Source organism: Podarcis melisellensis, assembly GCF_964234715.1.
Source record: "Podarcis melisellensis genome assembly, chromosome: 11".
Taxonomy (NCBI): Eukaryota; Metazoa; Chordata; class Lepidosauria; order Squamata; family Lacertidae; genus Podarcis; species Podarcis melisellensis.
This window is the reverse complement of record NC_138543.1, coordinates 833,444-853,284: the sequence shown is the minus strand read 5'-3', so window position 1 is coordinate 853,284 and position 19,841 is coordinate 833,444. Positions and strand designations below refer to the sequence as shown.

The 19,841-nt window shown below is 40.5% G+C and overlaps 1 protein-coding gene across 4 annotated transcripts in view; it reads right to left on the bottom strand.

The window, feature by feature from the left end:
* The window catches only part of PIP5K1B (phosphatidylinositol-4-phosphate 5-kinase type 1 beta), a 125,893-nt gene that overhangs the window by 105,696 nt on the left and 356 nt on the right, over positions 1-19,841 (bottom strand). The gene's annotated exons all lie outside the window — the stretch shown is intronic.

Sequence of the window (19,841 nt, the reverse complement as noted above, 5' to 3'; positions counted from 1 at the left end):
AACATATGTTGTAGATATTTTTTTCACATTATGCTATTTTTGTGATATACAAATGACATGAGAAAATCTGGCATGCTTATTTATATATATAACATTATTCTTATTTATAGGTAAAGGGACCCCTGTCCATTAGGTCCAGTCGTGACCGACTCTGGGGCTGGGGCGCTCATCTCGCTTTATTGGCTGAGGGAGCCGGCGTACAGCATGACTAAGCCGCTTCTGGCAAACCAGAGCAGCGCACAGAAACACCGTTTACCTTCCCGCCGGAGCGGTACCTATTTATCTACTTGTACTTTGACATGCTTTCGAACTGCTAGGTTGGCAGGAGCAAGGACCAAACAATGGGAGCTCACCCCATCGCAGGGATTCAAACCGCCGATCTTCTGATCGGCAAGTCCTAGGCTCTGTGGTTTAACCCACAGTGCCACCCGTGTCTTGTTTATAAAACCCACCAAAACAATCACAAAAAACCACACTAATCCACCACTATCCAGAGATACAATCAGCAGCTTCAAAATTTTCTTCCAATAATAGCAAAACATTCATGCTCAATGTGAAAGAGAGGCTAGGTTGTGCTCAATATATCTGGAAATTTTATTCAACAACATTTTTATCCATATGAACATTGCCCTGTAAAATTGCCAAGGTTAGGGAGACATATGGTGAACTCCTGACTTGAAGAACAATTGACCATGCAAGCAGCTCAACCATATAAGAACACGGTTCTGTTAATTGAACTGTCTTGAATGTTGAGATGGGATAGAAATTTGGCTCAGTTTGCATTTAAATATGAAGTTCTCTAATTCACACTTTCCAAAACAATACTGAAAAAACACAGCCATCTTTCAAAATTCACACTTTTCGAAATTTGCGATGCAGTTCTCTAGCCAAGTAATGTGTACGAAAATGCATGCATACAAATGCATATAGAAGTCAAAATAACATACCATGATGCATTATATTAAGGGGAATTGTGTATGCTAGGAGAAATTTGAACTGAAAAGCTGATGAATTTTCATGAGAAGAGAAATTCACAAACTAATATGGAAATGTGGACAACTGAACTTAAAATGAAAAGTAACAGGTAAAGTGAGAAATAGAGAGAAAGAGAAATGGATAGATTCAGCCACCCCTACTTGCATGTCTGAAACTTTCCATCTCTTCTGTAGACCTAGACAAAGTTTTAGCAGGATCCGGATGCAGAAGTGTTCTTATGCAAATTAGTTTAGGCATCCCACTATGCTGTTATTCTTGGGAAAGTATCAGTATGTTCTCCGACAGGGCTGGAAGACTGCCAGTCCTCCTCAAGTTCAACATTTGCTTAGTAGGCATTTTTTACTAACTCAGTTTCTTTAAATATTTCTGCTGCCCAGTGAGTGTGTCACATTCCTGCACAGTTACAGAAGAGATTCTGCAACTAAAATGCACACCCACCAATTCTTGCCACTTTGGTGCAGCCCTCCTTTGAGTCTAACAAAAGGGAAACTCCTGGAGTGTCACAGTTTTTGATCTCTGCCTCCTAACCACCTATCTAGCTGAGATTAAAGAAATGCCGGGGAAAATGTGTTTCCCCCCCCAAACATGGAGGCCCAGAATAAGAGCCTCATGTTCAGTAAACATGGCAGACATCTAATAGAGGTCTAAATTGAAACTCTTTCCTGTTAGGCTCTCTCCAAAAAAACAGGGCGCTACTAGAAAAGACTGTCCCAGCATGAAGTTTTGGATGCATTCTATTCATTCCAGGAGTTACAGGAATAGTTTTGATTGCTCAGATGCTGCACCCATCTGCAGTCAGATCCCCTCTGGTATAATAGGCTACTAATAAACCAGAAAGAGCACAGTTCCTGGTTTCAAACATGCAAGTAGCAAGGGCCCACTTAGCCTTTATAAATCTACACCACAAGGGGGTGAAACTCATATTTCCTCAAATCTCAAAATGAACAAACACGGTTTTGCATACTCCAGCTCATGAGGACCTGAAAAACAGAGAACACTATCAACTGCAAAGGAATGCCAGTTATAATTATGACAAACGTAATACTGATTACAACCAGTAAAATGCCTCTGCAGCATAAAATCTGCAAATCACATTTTCTCAAGCACAACTGTGTACCCTGAAGAGCTTGCTACAGCTTTAATAGCAATGTTCAATAAGAAAACCCTTAAGTATTTCCTTATAGCATTATCTAGTCTATGTAATAGCAATAACTGCATAGCAGAAATGTGAATTATTTAAAGTGAATTTTAATGATACTAAAGTCATGGAAACTATAGCTTATTATTAACAAACTCAAAATCATAGTACAGCTAAATCATCCCCCCCCCCCCAGGAAATGGTCTGCTAGTCTCAATTTCTATGATGGGCAAATGTGCTAAAAATATCAAATATCTTTTAAACCTCACATACTGAATCTCTCTAGATAATTCTCAAAGCTACACAGACAAGTGTAAAGGATAGCAAGATAAAACTGAGTATCCCCAGGCTTCAAGTTCAGAATCACTAACACAAACTGAGTTCTGAAAGGTCAGATACATGTTGAAATTCACAAGAATGGCTGAGGGCAGGAATGGCCAGCTGGCAGCCTCAGAGCCGCCTGAGAACTCCAGCGGCCCTTTTGCAGCTCTGGAAAGATGAAGAAGCAGCCTGACTAAAAAGCAAACAGAACTTTGAAGCACATGACAAAAGTGATCATTTGCTACAAAATAAAGGTAAGACAAAACAAAATGCCCTGTCCCAAAGGAGCAGCCAATCCACATCAAATGGGAAATTAATTATCCTCTCCTCTGTAACACCAGTCCTGTCATATCCAGAACCCACAGCATCCAGGCTTCTGGAAACAACACAGTAATGGAAGCTGCAATCCTATGCACACACTGGGAGTAAAGGTGACTTAACTGAGCTGTGAGCTTTTTCTGCAAATGCACCACTAATCATAGAATCATAGAGTTGGAAGAGGCCACAAGGGCCATCAAGTCCAACCCCCTGCCAGGTTTTGTGGGGGTTAAAACATCCCCCTCCTTAAAATGAAATGAGGCAAAGAGCAAGCTGACAGTAGCCTGACCTGCAAAAATTAGCAGATGATTATATTAGCTCCATGTTATGAAAACTCACACCTGCTTATTTCTGCAGATCAAGCTGTTTGTTTAAAAGGCTGGGTTGGGTACAGGCATTGCAACCACAAGGAGAAGGAAAGGTCTGTCCCATCACAAGATTTATGTGATACTATGATTTATATGATCAGAATCTAAGTTAATGAAACAGGGAAGGACAAAAGATATTTGTGCTTTGTTTTTTTTTACAAGGACAGCTGCAAACATCACTACAAATACTGTAAGCACATATACGTCATTCCATTTGCTAACTAGAAGAAATTTATATACAAAAGATCCACAACATTTTCAGCACCTTGTTAAGTTTTATATCCTTCTTCATGCATTTCAGTTGCTAAATAAGTACATAAAAGAAAGTAACTTGAAAATGATGGCTTTGCTGGGTTTTAGGGCTGTCACTTAGTAAAAGAAATATCAATCATATGGTTTTCATTAGTTCAGCTAGGTATCTGCATATTAAAAAAAATAGCTCTGAAGGAAAAATAGCATTATTTTCAGTGATCCATAACCAGAAGTAGCAATGGACGGTGCAAGCCACCTCTGACTTTGTTTATTTGTTTAATTTGTATCTGAAGTGGTCATCAGAGAGTAGTGCAGAATCAAGAATGGCCTGCCTGACATAATGCTGGCAAGTGCCTACGTTGTTAAGACTGTATAACCCAATGCTGGCTATGTTCCCATTCCAAGCAAGGGCAATTTTCTTGTCTTTCCTCTGAACCAGCTTTGTATCATCAACATAGAACAAAATATGACAGTGACAAAGCCAATTCAGAGAGTTCCAGATAGGTAGCCGTGTTGGTCTGCCATAGTCAAAACAAAAAAAATTCCTTCCGGTAGCACCTTAAAGACCAACTAAGTTAGTTCTTGGTATGAGCTTTCGTGTGCATGCACACTTCTTCAGATACTTCTTCTTCCGTATCTGAAGAAGTGTGCATGCACACGAAAGTTCATACCAAGAACTAACTTAGTTGGTCTTTAAGGTGCTACTTGAAGGAATTTTTTTTGTTTTGCCAATTCAGAGAGACAGTGGAAACAATGCCATCACTCTGAGTTGGATTTGCAATATATTTATGCTCACTACATGATCCCCAATTATTAGAGATCACATTCCTAGTAATTATGTGTGAGCAGACAAATTTAACAATTGATTAATGTGGGGGAAGCTTCACTACTCCATATATTCCTCACTCTTTAGCACATATGCATGACAGAAACGTCACACCAAACTATTGTTTAAAATGGTAACTAAGCAAACCCATGGTAGAAAATGGTAGAAAATCTTTCTCCTTGGGAAGCTTGATCTGTACTGGGCTAGGGAAAATGTAATATAAACATGGGAGTGTCTGGGAAAGAATATTTTGTGCCTTCAACCTTGCTGCATAAAAATTGTGTGCCTGTGCAGCCCTGGAAATTTGCTTCTAGCAACCACAATTATCATAAACAGATTAAAATAAACTTATTAGATTTTGATTACACAAGGTAAAATCAATTTATTTTCAGAAACAAATATCTATCTATCTGCAGAGGAGTGATACCTCTCAGAAAGGATCGACAAGCAATCAGTTTCCAGAGAACACTGTGGCCAATTTATTTTGGATAAATGAATGGTGTTTCTTATATCCAAGTAAGAACTTGTCTGAATACAGAAGCCTCTGAAAAGGATGTTGCCTCTCCCAATGGAAATAAAACATACTGAAAGGAATAATACATATTGAACCAATTCTGTACATATACAGCTCTACAAGATTATGCAAAATGTAAACATTGAATACAAATATTGCTTTTTATTCTTCACATACATGAATTTGTGTTCATGAAATTAAAAAATAAATAAATACAAAGGTGCAGTCATAAGCTAAGAACTGCTGTGCATTCGCCATAAATCTAAATTAAGAAGAAAACATTAAATTGAATAAGACCTGATCCTTTGTTACGAACAGGACGTTCTGAGCACTTAAGGGGATTTTAAGAAACACAAGTCCCACCCTTACCAGCCTCAAAAAAGAAGCAATAGTTAATCTTTGTATAACCTTTCAGTTTTAGCTCATCATTCAAGAGCTGGAGATAGAAGAATTGGCAGGATCCAAACAACTGCTTGCCTCCAGCTGCAACCCCCAACCTGCTCCTGCCACTGGAACAGCATTTCAGAGACACCCCCTCAGCTCTTTTTGCTTGCGGGGGGCGGGGAGAGAGAACAGTGGAAGTATGAAATTCTGTTCCATAAGTGGAATGCTCCTTGCAGTTATTCTGTATAGCTATGGTTTCTCACTGTGTGCATGTTCATTGACTACAGTGAGATAAGATGGGGGGGGGGGGTCCACAATGCCTGTATTGTGTCACCTACAATTCTGACCTGTCTCTGGCCAAGTTCCTTTTGACTAATAGAATAAAATATGTTTGTATTTCTGTGATGTCTGCTTCACAATGGGTATGATCAGTACAGCTGTTTGAGTATTTTCAAAGATGCAGCCACCTTTGGAATGTTCTTTTGCTACAAAGAGCCAGGCATAATAAGATTTGTGATTGTAGAAGGGTGTGGGAGGAAGACTAATTAGACAGGACCCTCTCTAGCCATGGGTTTAAAAGAAATAGACTAATCACCAGAACATCTCTTGTCTATAAACAATCACAGTGTGAGGCCCGTCCAGAAGAAAGTACCAGCAAATCAAAGACAATGAAAGGGGAAACAGCACTGCCATCCAGATGTTGCCATGGCTTTTTTAAAAATGGCATTTTATTAAGGTGATTTCAGTTAAAAGAAAAAAAGTGATACAGGAAAAAAGAATAAAAAGTGAGAGGGACAACAACAACAACAACAACAACAACAACAACAACAACAACAACAACAACAACACATATAAAAGCAAAAATGTTCCCATGGCTTAAGATTTTCGTTAGAATCTAACAGCACGAGGAGGTTTGTCTTTATGTGCGAGATTCAGTATAGCCTGACTGAGTGTCTGCTCACACAAGGCAGCCTCCACCTGAGCAATAGAGCTTTTACTTTCTCTCCTTTCCCCCCAGTCCCCCACACCCCCCAAAATCTGCTCAGTAGGACTGAGGTGCAGGGGGCGTTGAAGGGGCAGTTGCACAGGTGGATTTTCTCTGCACAAGCAGGCATCACTATCACCCATTGTATTTTGTTAATTATGAAGATACTAAAAAGCACAAGATGCAGAAGTAAATCTACGTAATGTTTCAGAATACTACAAAGAACACACAGTACTTTTAAACTGTGGCAGAAGAATAAAACTCTGCTGTTTTAGCTATCATGCAAATTTGCTTCATATGATGTCACAAAGTGACCCAATGGAGCACAGAAAGAGCTGAGCATACCTTCCATCCCTGCATGTTCCTTGCAGTCACAGAAAGACCTGCCCACACAGCTAGCCTAATTCTACTCTTCAAGAGCAGGAGGCTAGCCTGTTTGTCAAGCACATGGAAACAGAAGAGACTACATCTTTGCCACTCCATGGCTGCATTTTAAGGGCTTAGTTATGTTCTTGACTTGTAACAGGGGTTTTAGTTAGTGTAGGCGACTGGCACAGTGCAGCCTGAAAATCTGATTGTAGCTTTTAAGCAGCTAAACTTGGGAACAAGCAACTCTATTCTGTTCTGGGAATTCAACAAAATTCATTGAAAATGTTATTTGATACTCTTGACAAAAATATAGTAGTAAAGTGTAAATCTGAGAATTACAATGGGTTCTCCCTTCAGTTATCTCTGAAACTCCAATAGTACCAGAACAAACCTGTTTATTCATGCTTATCGTTTGAACATGTTAAGGTGGTCTATAATATCTTGCACGAGAGCAAACCTTCTATCTTAAGCAATCTTACTAGAAAATGAGTGTCACTGAATGCATTACATATTTCCAATTAAATATACTTAGTCAAGTCTGTAAAAGCAGGACCAAAATTAATGAAGTTCATACCCAGAAACATGAGCTGAGTAGGAATCCTTAAGCAATATTTTCACTGTATGTCCCCTTTTTATGGAGGAATCAAGTCCATTCAGCTATTTATTTGCACACCGTGGGAGAAACTGAGGGGCAAATAGGATACTGGCTTATCTTAAAAAAGTGAACCAAAACCTGCCCTTCTCTCCCACTCTTCTTTCAATGTGAGGGTAATTACAAAATCACAAATGCAAACATATAGTGTGGATGCATGCTTGCAGTAAGCAAATCCTCCAGCAGTAGTGGTACCTCCAACATCTGCCAGCTTTGGATATTTAGCCTTCTGCTCCTGAAAATGGAAGTATGTTATTAATCCAGGTAAGATCCTTCTGAATTTGGCTAGACTAGTAATGGAAAAATTCACCCTTATTTAATCAGGTACAACTTAGCACAGCATGAAGCAGCTCAGATATCTTTTCTTCTGTTTGTTTTTCACATGATGGTGAAATGCATTAATGGTACTGCTTCCTCATGAATATGCTGAGCGGTGAGTGCAAGCAGCGGCTGCAATCAGAATGGTTCCTATCTGCATCTGAATATGCCCACAGGAACCATTCTGATTCTGAACCATTCTGGCTCACTCTCTACAAATGCAGTAGAGAACCAAGTAAGCACCTGGAGATTTTGTTAAAGCTTTCACCATAGGATGAAGAGCAGTTTGTCTTCCCAAAGTCATGGAGAACATTCAGTTGGGTGGCTTTTAAAAACTACTAAAGGGTGTTCATATGCTCAACAGCTGGCTGAAGACAACATGGGTAAGGAAGGGTGCCAAGTCACTGTTAAAACCAGGTCAAGGATCAAGGTTCGTAAACCACAAACATGTTTTCAGACTGTGGTTTGTTGGCAGTAAACAAACCATAGTTGAGCTGTTGGGCAGGGTTTCATACAATCAATCATATAAACCATCAATCAAATAAACCATGGTTTAGTGTTACATGCAAACTAAGCCACCATCCTCATAATTGTAAAATGGAACATATAACAAATAATTCAATAAAGAGTTTAGTCTAATAAGGGACAATCATTTTCTAATATCTGTTCACTGACAACCTACTTTCAGAAGCATGTGCTAAGATACTTTACAGCTAGTGCTAAAGTAATCTTTGAGAAAAACTGTTGAAATAATGATACCTTTGAAGTCTATTTATAGGTAACTTGTGCCTCATGCTATTTTGCATTTATTTGTGCTCATTTAAAAACATGCAAGATACTTAGATAAATTAACTAATAACCCGTGTACATACATTTCACTGTACAGTATACCTAATTTGCTGATAAATGGTAATCATCTTTTGCTTGTTTCACTATTTCTAACAAATATGATTGAAACTGGGGAAGAATTTTAATTTCTACATGATAAAAAGCATTTAGGCAGTTGCCACATAAGACATTCTCTGTCATTATTAATCTTCCACAAGTTGACCAATGTAACATTAAAGGTAAAGGTAATCCTGACCATTAGGTCCAGTCCCTGATTACTCTGGGGTTGCGCGCTCATCTCGCTCTATAGGCTGAGGGAGCTGGTGTTTGTCCGCAGACAGCTTCTGTGGCCACCATGACTAAGCCGCTTCTGGCGAACCAGAGCAGCGCACGGAAATGCCATTTACCTTCCTGCCAGAGCAGTACCTATTTTTCTACTTGCACTTTGATGTGCTTTCGAACTGCTTGGTTGGCAGGAGCTGGGACCAAACAACGGGGTACCTGTCGCGGGGATTCAAACCGCCGACCTTCTGATCGGCAAGCCCTAGGCTCTGTGGTTTAGACCACAGCGCCACCCGCGTCCCTATGAAACACTAAGTAACTCTATTTAAGCTGCAATTCTGCATACACTTACTTAAGAACAAATCTCATTCAACACATACTTTTGATGCAAGATCAAGCAGTTTCTGAAAACAAATTTTTTTGGTAAAAGAATAATCTTTTCAGGGCTTGCTTGAGCAAAAGATTAGCTGTGCTGATTATTTTCGAACAGCAATGCTCAGAGGGACCATCTAGTTTCTGTCTTACAAAAGGTGAGAACAGCAAGGTTTTACACTGCACCTGCCCTCATTGCTGAAAACAATTTATATGAACTGACAAAGTATGTTTAGCTTAATGATAAACAAGTGATACACACTTAGAACATTTTCAAGTTCTTAATTCCCTGGCTACAGCAAGAGGACACCGCATAATCAGCAAGGCAACAAGGCTTTTTCAGATAAGGTTTTTTTCTGCCAAGGTTCAACATACTGCAATGAGAGGGGAGGGTGCTGTACATTATCTCTCAAAGATCCTCCCCCTACAATCCTGTAAACCTGGTTGTAAAGAAAGATTGCTAGAGTGGGTCAAACCAGTTGGGCAAGTTTTGCCTGCTAGGATTGGTGCTGATGGGCCTGAATGCCTAATTTTTGTAAAGCTAAGAAAATGGCCAAAGATGACATGGGACATGCCTGCCATTTAAAGAGGAAAGGAAGAAATAAAATTTTAATTTTAGAAATGGTGTTGGGAGGTAGAGAAGGAAGGGGATTTGAAAAAATAGGAAACTCTATTCAATATTTAGCAGATGCATTCATTTTGTTCAAGTGTACCGAAACAACTTTCTTATTCTTAATAAAATCCAGTATTTTTAAAAAATCACAAGGTGACTTGCTTTTGCGTCAGTATTCTCATGAAACTACAAACAGTAAAAATACTTCCATTATTTACTGTCCTGGTATCTGCAAACATGATCTAGAAACACTAGTTATAGCTTTGTCAGAAACAAGTTATAAAACAGCAACATAAAGAGCACAGCATACAATTCCCACATGTATTTAATATCTAATGAAAACTGTCACTAGCAAAGCTCTCAATTCAAACTTGTTAAAACTGGTAGTAGAAGATTTATACTCCTGCAGGACTCTGCAATAGCTGCTTCTACCATAAAGCACCACTGAAGATATCAACACTACAAATTTAAGGGAGAACTGCCTAGTGTTAAGTCAACTGACTATTTCAATTAAACAATTAGATATCGTTCGTAGTAAGATTTGTTTCATTCCATGGGTACAGTTTACACTGTAGACAGCAAGACTTCCTAACAGGAACAACGCCACACAACTCAAATGCTACCTAGAAAGTCTTACAATTAAAATGTGAACTTTTTATATTTAAAATCTATCTATCCACTGCAAAATGACACCCAGATTTAAGCTACAACTATCTAGTTCTTATGTCAGCTTTAACTGTCCTGCCTAGAGAACCAAAATCTTTTGCTGTAACAAACCACTTATGATACACAATTGCCACACAAGTACAGAAATTTGTAGAAGCTCAAAGTTCAGCCCCTACGATATACAGTGGGCCCAACCACTTATGTGAGGGTTCGGTTCTGGGAGTCCACCCCAAATCATGTGAAGCCAGGAGCCCTGGAACCTTTCCCCATGCAGCACCTTCCTTGCCGGCCTCTGCAGGGACGCCCAGGGCCTTCATGCGCCTCCCCAGAGCTCAGGAAGGGAGGCTCTTTCCACAGCAGGTGCCACTCCCCCATTCATTCATTTATTTTGGGGCTGTGCACCTACAGTCACAATCATGTAAGTAAATTACACGCAAGTGTCATGCCCACTGTGTTACAAGTCAAGTAATTATTTCTGCATTGCAGGGGGTTGGACTAGATGACCCTTAATAAATAACGGATTATTTTTGCATAGCATTTTTATTTTACTCCACTTATGAATCACTCATCTCAAAGTGATTAGCAATAAATCGTTATTAAACAATAAGAATGTATATGTAACAATTGCACACGTTTTAAAGTAGCCATAACTTACCCACAAGAACCGCAAAACCCTCTGGGTTAATTTTCCGCAAGACTCCGCAAGTGGATTAACTGACACTTTTTGACTCATTGCATCCCTGGCCTCTAATTTTCTTTCTATTGATTCTGTTTGCATTATGTAAAGAGCAGACAAGGAAGGGCAGGTATAAACAAAAGAAAAGTAAATCAAATAACACGGTGAAAATACACACGGATACTTGCAATTCTCTTCATAAAACTTGGGAGGTAGACCTGATCCATGGATCACTCCTGCGGCTGCAGAGTCATTTCAGCTTAGTGTTTGTCTGCAAGCAAAAACAGGTCTACCTCTCAAGATAGGATTAGCAGCAGGTCCTTAAGGAAGCACTAGAGATGTTTAAGCTGAGAACTGTGAGTTACAAGTAACATTTTGTTAGTCTGCTGGGCTATGACCTTGCTGATTCAAGCATGTTGTGCTGATTCAAGAATTAGATGTGCAACCTGAGGGTCTGACACAAACACACAAACAGCTGTATTGTGGCCTTGTATTTATTGAAGCTTTGTTTGCTTGCTTTGTAAAAAAATACATGGTGTACATGGGGGTAAATTTAAACTCCAAAGACTTCACACATGGTGTTCTTATATTATGATTATGTGGTGGGAGAGAACAATGTGAAGAAATCCTTGGGCTCTTTTAAATCAACACCTGAGAAATGGAATAAACATGTAACTCATTCTGGAGCCTACAATGATCACTCTAACACAGAATTCATTAAAACAATCCTCATAGAATAATAGAATCACAGAGTTGGAAGAGACCACAAGGACCATCGAGTCCAACCCCCTGCCAAGCAGGAAACACCATCAGAGCACTCCTGACATATGGTTGTCAAGCCTCTGCTTAAAGACCTTGAGTCCATCATCCAAGTCATTGATAAAAATGTTGAATAAGACCGGGCCCAAGACAGAACCCTGTGGCACCCCACTAGTCACTCTTCTCCAGGATGAAGAGGAACCATTGATGAGCACCCTTTGGATTCAGTCAGTCAGCCAGTTACAAATCCACTGAGTGGTAGCATAGTCAAGACCGCATTTTACCAGCTTCTTTACAAGAATATCATGGGGCACCTTGTCAAATGCCTTGCTGAAATCAAGGTAGGCTACATCCACTGCATTCCCTTCATCTACCAGGGTTGTAATTCTGTCAAAAAACGAGATCAGGTTAGTCTGACATGACTTATTTTTCAGAAATCCATGCTGACTATTGGTGATCACAGCATTCCTTTCTAGGTGCTCACAGACTGTTTGCTTAATGATCTGCTCCAGAATCTTCCCTGGTATTGATGTCAGACTGACTGGGCGGTAATTATTTGGGTCCTCTCTTTTCCCCTTTTTGAAAATAGGGACAACATTTGCCCTCCTCCAGTCTGCCGGGACTTCGCCTGTTCTCCAGGAATTCTCAAAGATGACTGCCAGTGGTTCTGAGATCACATCTGCCAGTTCTTTTAATACTCTTGGATGCAGTTCATCTGGCCCTGGAGACTTGAATACATCTAAACTAGCCAAGTATTCTTGTACTATCTCCTTAGTTATTCCATCTTCTCCTCTGAGTGACCCCACTGTTTCTTTGTTCTTCCTTTTGCTACAAACATACCCATAAAAGCCTTCTTTGTTGCTTTTAACCTCTCTAGCAAGCCTGAGTTCATTCTGTGCTTTAGCTTTTCTGTCTTTGTGTCTACACGTGCTGGCTATTTGTTTGAATTCCTCTTTGGTGGTTTCCCCCCTTTTCCATTTTTTGTACACATCCTTTTTTAATCTTAACTCAGTTAAAAGTTCTTTAGATAGCCACCCTGGCTTCTTTAGGCACCTTCCATGTTTCCGTCTCATTGGTATTGCCTGAAGTTGTGCTTTTACTATCTCCCTCTTAACAAACTCCCAGCCATCATGAACTCCCTTTCCTTTTAGTATTACTGTCCATGGGATCTCACCCAGCACTTCCCTAGGTTTTATGAAGTCTGCTTTCTTAAAGTCAAGAAACTGAGTCCTAGTATGCTTGGCTGCTCCTTTCCGCTGTATAGTAAACTTCAGAAGAGCATGATCACTCGTGCCTAATGAACCTTCCACTTCTACCCCACTAACCAGGTCATCAACATTGGTTAGGACCAGATCTAAAATGGCTGTTCCTCTTGTTGCTTTTCCCACTTTCTGGACAATGAAGTTGCCTGCAAGGCCAATGAGGAATCTGTTTGACCTTATGCTCTTGGCTGAGTTTGACATCCAACAAATATCCGGGTAATTGAAGTCCCCCATTACTACTAACATAATTGTTACCAAATAAATCACTAGCCTATATGCAGGTATAAAACTTATTAACTTCAAATATATTGCAATACATTCCCTATCTTCTAACTGGGCTACTAGATGTAGAACTTACCTACACATAAATAACTGCATGCAACTGAAGTTTTGTGTGTGACTTATCTGTGGATCAGGAATATCAATGTGTTGCTAGTAGATTTACTTTTTAATTTAGCTTATTTGCATTTAGAAGGTTAACAAAGCCAACCAGCTCTTCAAAGCAGCCAATTTAGGTTTCTAGTCTCTCTTAGTGGTTTCCTACCTCTCTTGAAAGTTATGTGCCATACTAGGCACCTGGCAATGTGCTATATGTAATTCTGTTATATGACAGGAGTGTTAGCAAGTCTTAGAAAATTAAAAAAACCTGTGATCCCCAATGACTTGCATTAACTGTTTTCCTGACATCACTTCAGAGCACAGTCAGTTAAACATTTTGACCTGAAACACAAGTGTACAGTGGTACCTTGGGTTAAGTACTTAATTCGTTCCGGAGGTCCATTCTTAACCTGAAACTGTTCTTAACCTGAAGCACCACTTTAGCTAATGGGGCCTCCTGCTGCCGCCACGCCGCAGGAGCACGATTTCTGTTCTCATCCTGAAGCAAAGTTCTTAACCTGAAGCACTATTTCTGGGTTAGCAGAGTCTGTAACCTGAAGTGTATGTAACCTGAAGCGTATGTAACCCGAGGTACCACTGTAATTCAAAAGCTTCAGGACCTATTACAACCCGGCCAGACAAGAAACTGGCTTTTGTGGCCTACATTTCACACCCCACCTCAGTCACATACATAATTCTAATATGTGTAGACCAGGGATGTGGCACCAGTGGCTCTCCAGAGATTGCAGGACTGCAAATCCCATCATCCCAGGCCACTGGCTAACCTGACATCATTTGGCAGGCCACAGGTTCATTTATTCATATTTATAATCCGCCCTTCACCTGAATGTCCCAGGGCAGGATTACATATGCTTAAAACTAAAAATGAACGATACAATTAAAACACATAGAGGGGACGGTTTCCAATGGCAAATTAAGCTCCCACCTGGAAGTACCCCATTTCACTGTATTTAATGGGGCTTACTCCCAATGTGTACATATATGATTGTATCCACAGCCATATTTACCTAGCAGAGTCCCAGTTGAGAAAGCTGAACTTACTTCTGCATAAACTTGTTTAAGATTGGGGTGTCAGTCCTTCTAATTTATTTAGTGAAAAATAAATGCACGGTTTCTTTCCACCTCAGGTATAATCTTAACAGGAGCCTGTATAAGATAGCAAACCTGGAAAGTGGGTTTGCAAATAAAATGCCAGACAGTGTAGTCTCCTTCAAATTCTCTCTCTCTCTCTCTCTCTCTCTCTCTCTCTCTCTCTCTCTCTCTCCCCCCCCCCCAACACACACACACATATATATTTACAATATAATGTTGATAGATGTTTTCATTGCTTTGGACATTGGCCAGAGCAACATAAAATTATACTTTTGCAAAAATATAAAGTTCAGATAAACCTAAAATATAGAATAGTCAAGTTTTCTATGTGAAGATTATAATTCCTGCTTCTATTTTTTAAAAGAAACCCACACAAAACCCCACATTTTGTATATTTTGTCTTCAAATCTACCTAAGCAGAAGTTCTTAATAGCCTTTATTTAATTATAGTGGTACCTCAGGTTAAGTACTTAATTCGTTCCGGAGGTCTGTACTTAACCTGAAACTGTTCATAATCTGAAGCACCACTTTAGCTAATGGGGCCTCCTGCTGCCGCCACACTGCCAGAACACGATTTCTGTTCTCATCCTGAAGCAAAGTTCTTAACCTGAAGCGTATGTAACCTGAGGTACCACTGTAATAGGTATACAAGTGCAGAGTGCATTGATGAATAAGGCAGGAAGTGAAGCTACATGTCGCTCTGCATGCTGCTGTATTGCAGTACCCAGATCTAAATGGATTCTTCAGAACCAGCAACTGGCTAAGAAGATGCAGATAGGATGAGAAAGTAAATTCTAAATTACATTAGACTGCACAAAAGTAGCTCCAAGACTTGTTTACATAATCAGGGTGCCGAAATAGTTTGCTCACAATTGCCACCCTTGTACTGTAGAAGCTACCCAACACAACTTGTTTCTACCATCAGCTTAACCCAAAATGCTTTTAGTAAACAGAATTCTAGTCTATGAAAGCCTATGCTACAAGAAAGTTTCTTAAGGCATGATTTTGCTGCAACACCCACACCCACACCCACGCACCAACACACCCACAAAACTACTCCTCTGGAAATTAACCCATATTATAGCAGGGTCCAGAAAAAGGACCTGACATAATTCAGGGGCCCTACAGAGTTGCGTGAAGCCAGACTTCTACACTTTATCTTTGGATAAATAAGGTTCAGCCAAGAGAAGGATTTGAAATAAATACATAAACTGATAAACATCATCTGTCAATCCTCTACAGCAAGAAATGACACATTAAAAATATCTAATAGAAGAAAGAGCATTTCTTTTGTATATTCAGCCAGAAACATCTAGAAACATGGAGGCTTTCTACAGCTGCTCAACATTTTCTTTACTCGATACGTTTCATTATTGTATTTGTATTGTATTGTATTTGCAAATACAATTGGCTTTTATCACCAATTATCTGAATCTCTGCAATTTAGAATTCATCTGTAGTTTTGGTAGACACTGCATTGTAGGATGATACCAAAATCCTTCTAACCTTGTCAAATACTGATCCACTCTGTAGCAGAGTATACCTAAAGATTTACTCAGCTGCCTTTCAAGTTTCAAAGCAAGATTTGGAATGAATTGCTCTCAGGCCTTTCAGACACACACCTCCAATTCCATAGTTTCCTCTGCGTGTGCTAATGTGGGACAGGAGAGATAAAAGGCGGCATAAAGGGACAGACACGTGTAAGTTGAAAAGGAAGAAACTATCAAGGGGGGAACTTTTAAATGCCAAAGGAAATACTATGTATGCCAGGCAGATTCTGTCAAGTGTGAATTAATTCATAATTGTGAATTCTCTCCCAGTTTTAGATACAGGTTAGAAGGAAAATGAATCTTTATGTTTCCATTTTAATTCTTTGGTCCAGGATGGTACAAAGACATTGGCATAACCTGTGCAGTGGGACTCCCTTCAGGAGTCTTAAGTCTTACCATTTTTCCTCCTTGTTGACAGTCCCAGCAATTAAAGTTTAGTTGACTGAATGAACCAATTAAAAGGTTGCAGGAGTGTATGGTAATTCTTAATTTTGAAAGATGTAAAAGGTATTACAGAGTCATGGAATGATAATGAATGTTTTCCACAGCGAGGCTTGTATCACACAATAAATAATGGTGTCCATTTCTCTACAAGTTACAAACTGAAGCTCACAGAACGGTGGTAGCCAAGGTGCTGCTCTTCAGATATTTTGGACTACAACTCCATGCTGGCTTGTCATAGAAGAAGCATAGCAATTATATTTGATGATGCTTGTGATTTCAGGAAACCTCCAATGATATCAGGAAAATAATTTTAGGATACAAAATTCCCAATTTATGAGAGGCCCACTTATACTAGATGCAAAACCCTTCATGCACCCTCAAGTATAAGTGAAAACAAAGAAACTCCTGCAAACCCTAACCTTTGCTCACATTGCAAAAGCAAACGGATGCAAATGCCTCATAACAGTCCTCTATTTTTCATGACTTGATTTTGCAAAAATCTTAAAATAAGTCACTTTTTTCTTTTTCTTTAAAAAGTACAGTGGTACCTCAGGTTAAGACCTTATTTCATTCTGGAGGTCCGTTCTTAACCTGAAACTGTTCTTAACCTTTAGCTAATGGGGCCTCCCACTGCCGCCGCACCGCCGCCGCGTGATTTCTGTTCTCATCCTGAAACAAAGTTCTTAACCCAAGGTACTATTTCTGGGTTAGTGGAGTCTGTAACCTGAAGCGTCTATAACCTGAAGCGTCTGTAACCCGAGGTATCACTGTAACCAAAAGTGACTTACAGAGAAAGAACAAATATTAAAACCAAAGTAAAACTAAGACAGAGTAAAATATAAAAACAAATTCAGATTTACAATTAGGCAGGACTCAAGACATCCCATCCACTGAAGCAGGCCACAGAAGATTAAAGGTTGGTGAAAAAGAAATGTTTTTGCCTGGCCCCTAAAGGTAGATAATGAGGTTGCCAGGTATGCCTCCCTGGGAAGAGTGCTCCATAAGTGAAGAGCCATCACTAAGGTGGTGTTTACTCAGGTCAACGCCCTAAGCAACTGCCTGAAGGAGGATGACCACATGGTTCATGTGGAGAGTGGTAGTCCTTGAGGTATTGGGATCTTGAGCAGCATAAGGCTTTAAAGGTCAAAACCAACACCTTGAATTGAGCATTGAAATTCACTGGAAGCCGGTGCACTCACGCCAGAATTAGTATTAATGTTTAGACTGCCTTGTTTCTGGTCAACTATCTGGCGGACAATTTCTGTACCAGCTGCAGTTTCCAAACCATCTTCAAAGGTAGCTCCACATATGCCACATTGAAGTAATCTAACCTAGAGGTTACCAGAGCATAGACAACAAAAGCTAAATGACTGCATACATATATAACATCCCTGTCAAGTTGCTACTATTCCTATTTTACAGATACGGGTTTTATTGTTATTTCTTTGCCTATATAGCTTGATCTGCAGCCCTTGGTAAGTGATAATTCTCTCCATTATGAAAAGCTTCAGCTGCTCATTTCTGCAGATCATGCTGCAATGTTACAGGCACAAAAGCAAGTCAGGCATGCTTTTTCTTCTTCCTCCTGAACAGTTGGCAGTCCTATTACTGAATGGGAAAGCAAGATTGAGAGACAGTTACTAAGGCCATACAACGAACCCTTGGAAAGGGAGAGGGGAAGACTTTCTGTCTATCAGACAAACATAAACGACTGTTGTCAAGTGAGTGGGTGCAGGCAGGGTGCTTATGGTGCCTGGTAAAGTCTCTCACTCCAACCCAGGCCTGCAAGTATTAGGGCTACATGAAAGGAAAGAAGCAGAGGGTCAAACTGGTAGAAGTCATGGGTGACTTCATGTTACCTAGCTACTTGTATATACATTTTGAATGAATCACTTCACATGTTTGAGGATTGCTAGTAAAACCCTTAAACTTTTTACACGTAAAAGTTCTCTCATATATCTTGTGAATATTTGGGGATTTGTATTAAGTTCTCTTGAACAGGGCCCACACCCGGTTTTTAAATAGGTAATATGAGTTAGCTGATAGTGACATTTTCTTCAGGTGACCTAATGCAATGGTACTTTTGGGAGGGTGAGAGAATAAACAAAGATAAGCAAAATACACAAAAGTGTATTTTGCATATACTGAAATAGAAAACCATGCCCTGCACTGAAGCACTGCAACACCTTTTGGTTCCAGGAAGCAATGCTATTTTAATCAAATAGCAATAATGCAAGCCAAACTTCATATATCGACCAGAAACCTTCTTTGAAGGTCACTATGCAGCAAATTAAGCATTTTAAAAACATATCTATATAACTGCTTCATTACTTCTTCATATACAAAAGCATAGTCTGAAACTAATGGTATCCCTGCCCCCAATCCATTAAAGACCACATAGGAACATCATAAATTTGTTGGTGATAGAATGTGGTACCTATTTTATCTGAAAAATCACAGATTCCCCCCTCCCCACCTTATCTTTAATATTTAGAGGAACAGATTCAGTTCAGCACTGCAAAATAGTATCTTAAGAAATACTGTAAAGGCTGGGCTTTGCTCTTCATTTCATGTGCAAACAATGACATGAAGAGGAAGGTGATCTTGAACTTAGATAGAACATTTGCACATTAATTCAAATCCTCTGGCACCCTAAGTGCCCTATCCTAAACATTCATTTGAAAGCAGTGGAACTTGTTTACAAGTTACCCTGATGAGCAGAGCATAGGGGATTCAAAAAGGTAACATGTAATACATAATTTTACTGGGAAGTGGGAGCAAATACACTGAACAGCCAGTCTTCTTGTTGCCTGCGGGGGGGGGGTGGATTTTGTCCTTTTTACAGGCTGAAGCATCCCTGGAGAACCAAAAGCCTGGCCTGGCCTAGCTTGTAGCTCTTCTCCACAGAAGGGGGGGGGTACTTATTCAATGCCTTGATGCTGGCAGGGAAGCCAAACCACCTGCTGTGCTCCCGGCCTGCAAGGGGCACCTGCAGACTCCGCGGGGGGGGGGTGGCGAGGGAAAGTGCGGTCAGGACCGCTCCAGGGCACCGGTTTCCGTGTCTGACATGACACCCCCCCCCCGTCGCCACAACTTCCCTCCCCTGGGAATCAGCCTGGGCCCCCGCAGGACCGTCCCATGGGAGCAGGAGGGGGGGGGACAAGCCTCACATCCTTATTCTGAAACTGAGAAGAATCTCCCAGAGATCCAGGCACCCCCTCCAGCCATGCCCCCCCCCTGGAGGCCGGAGGGGCGGCAAGGCTTCGCTCTCCTCGCTCCACCTGTTCAATCCGGATTCAAAAGCAGGAAGGCGAACCCGAGGACGAGGCCCCCGCTGCCATCTGCCGCAACGCAGCGCCACTCCCCCCCTCGCCGAGGAGGCTCCTCGGGGCGCCAAGCCCTCTCGGGTCCCCCCCCCCCCGAGGACGAGGGGCTCCGGGAGGAGGAGGAGGGAAGC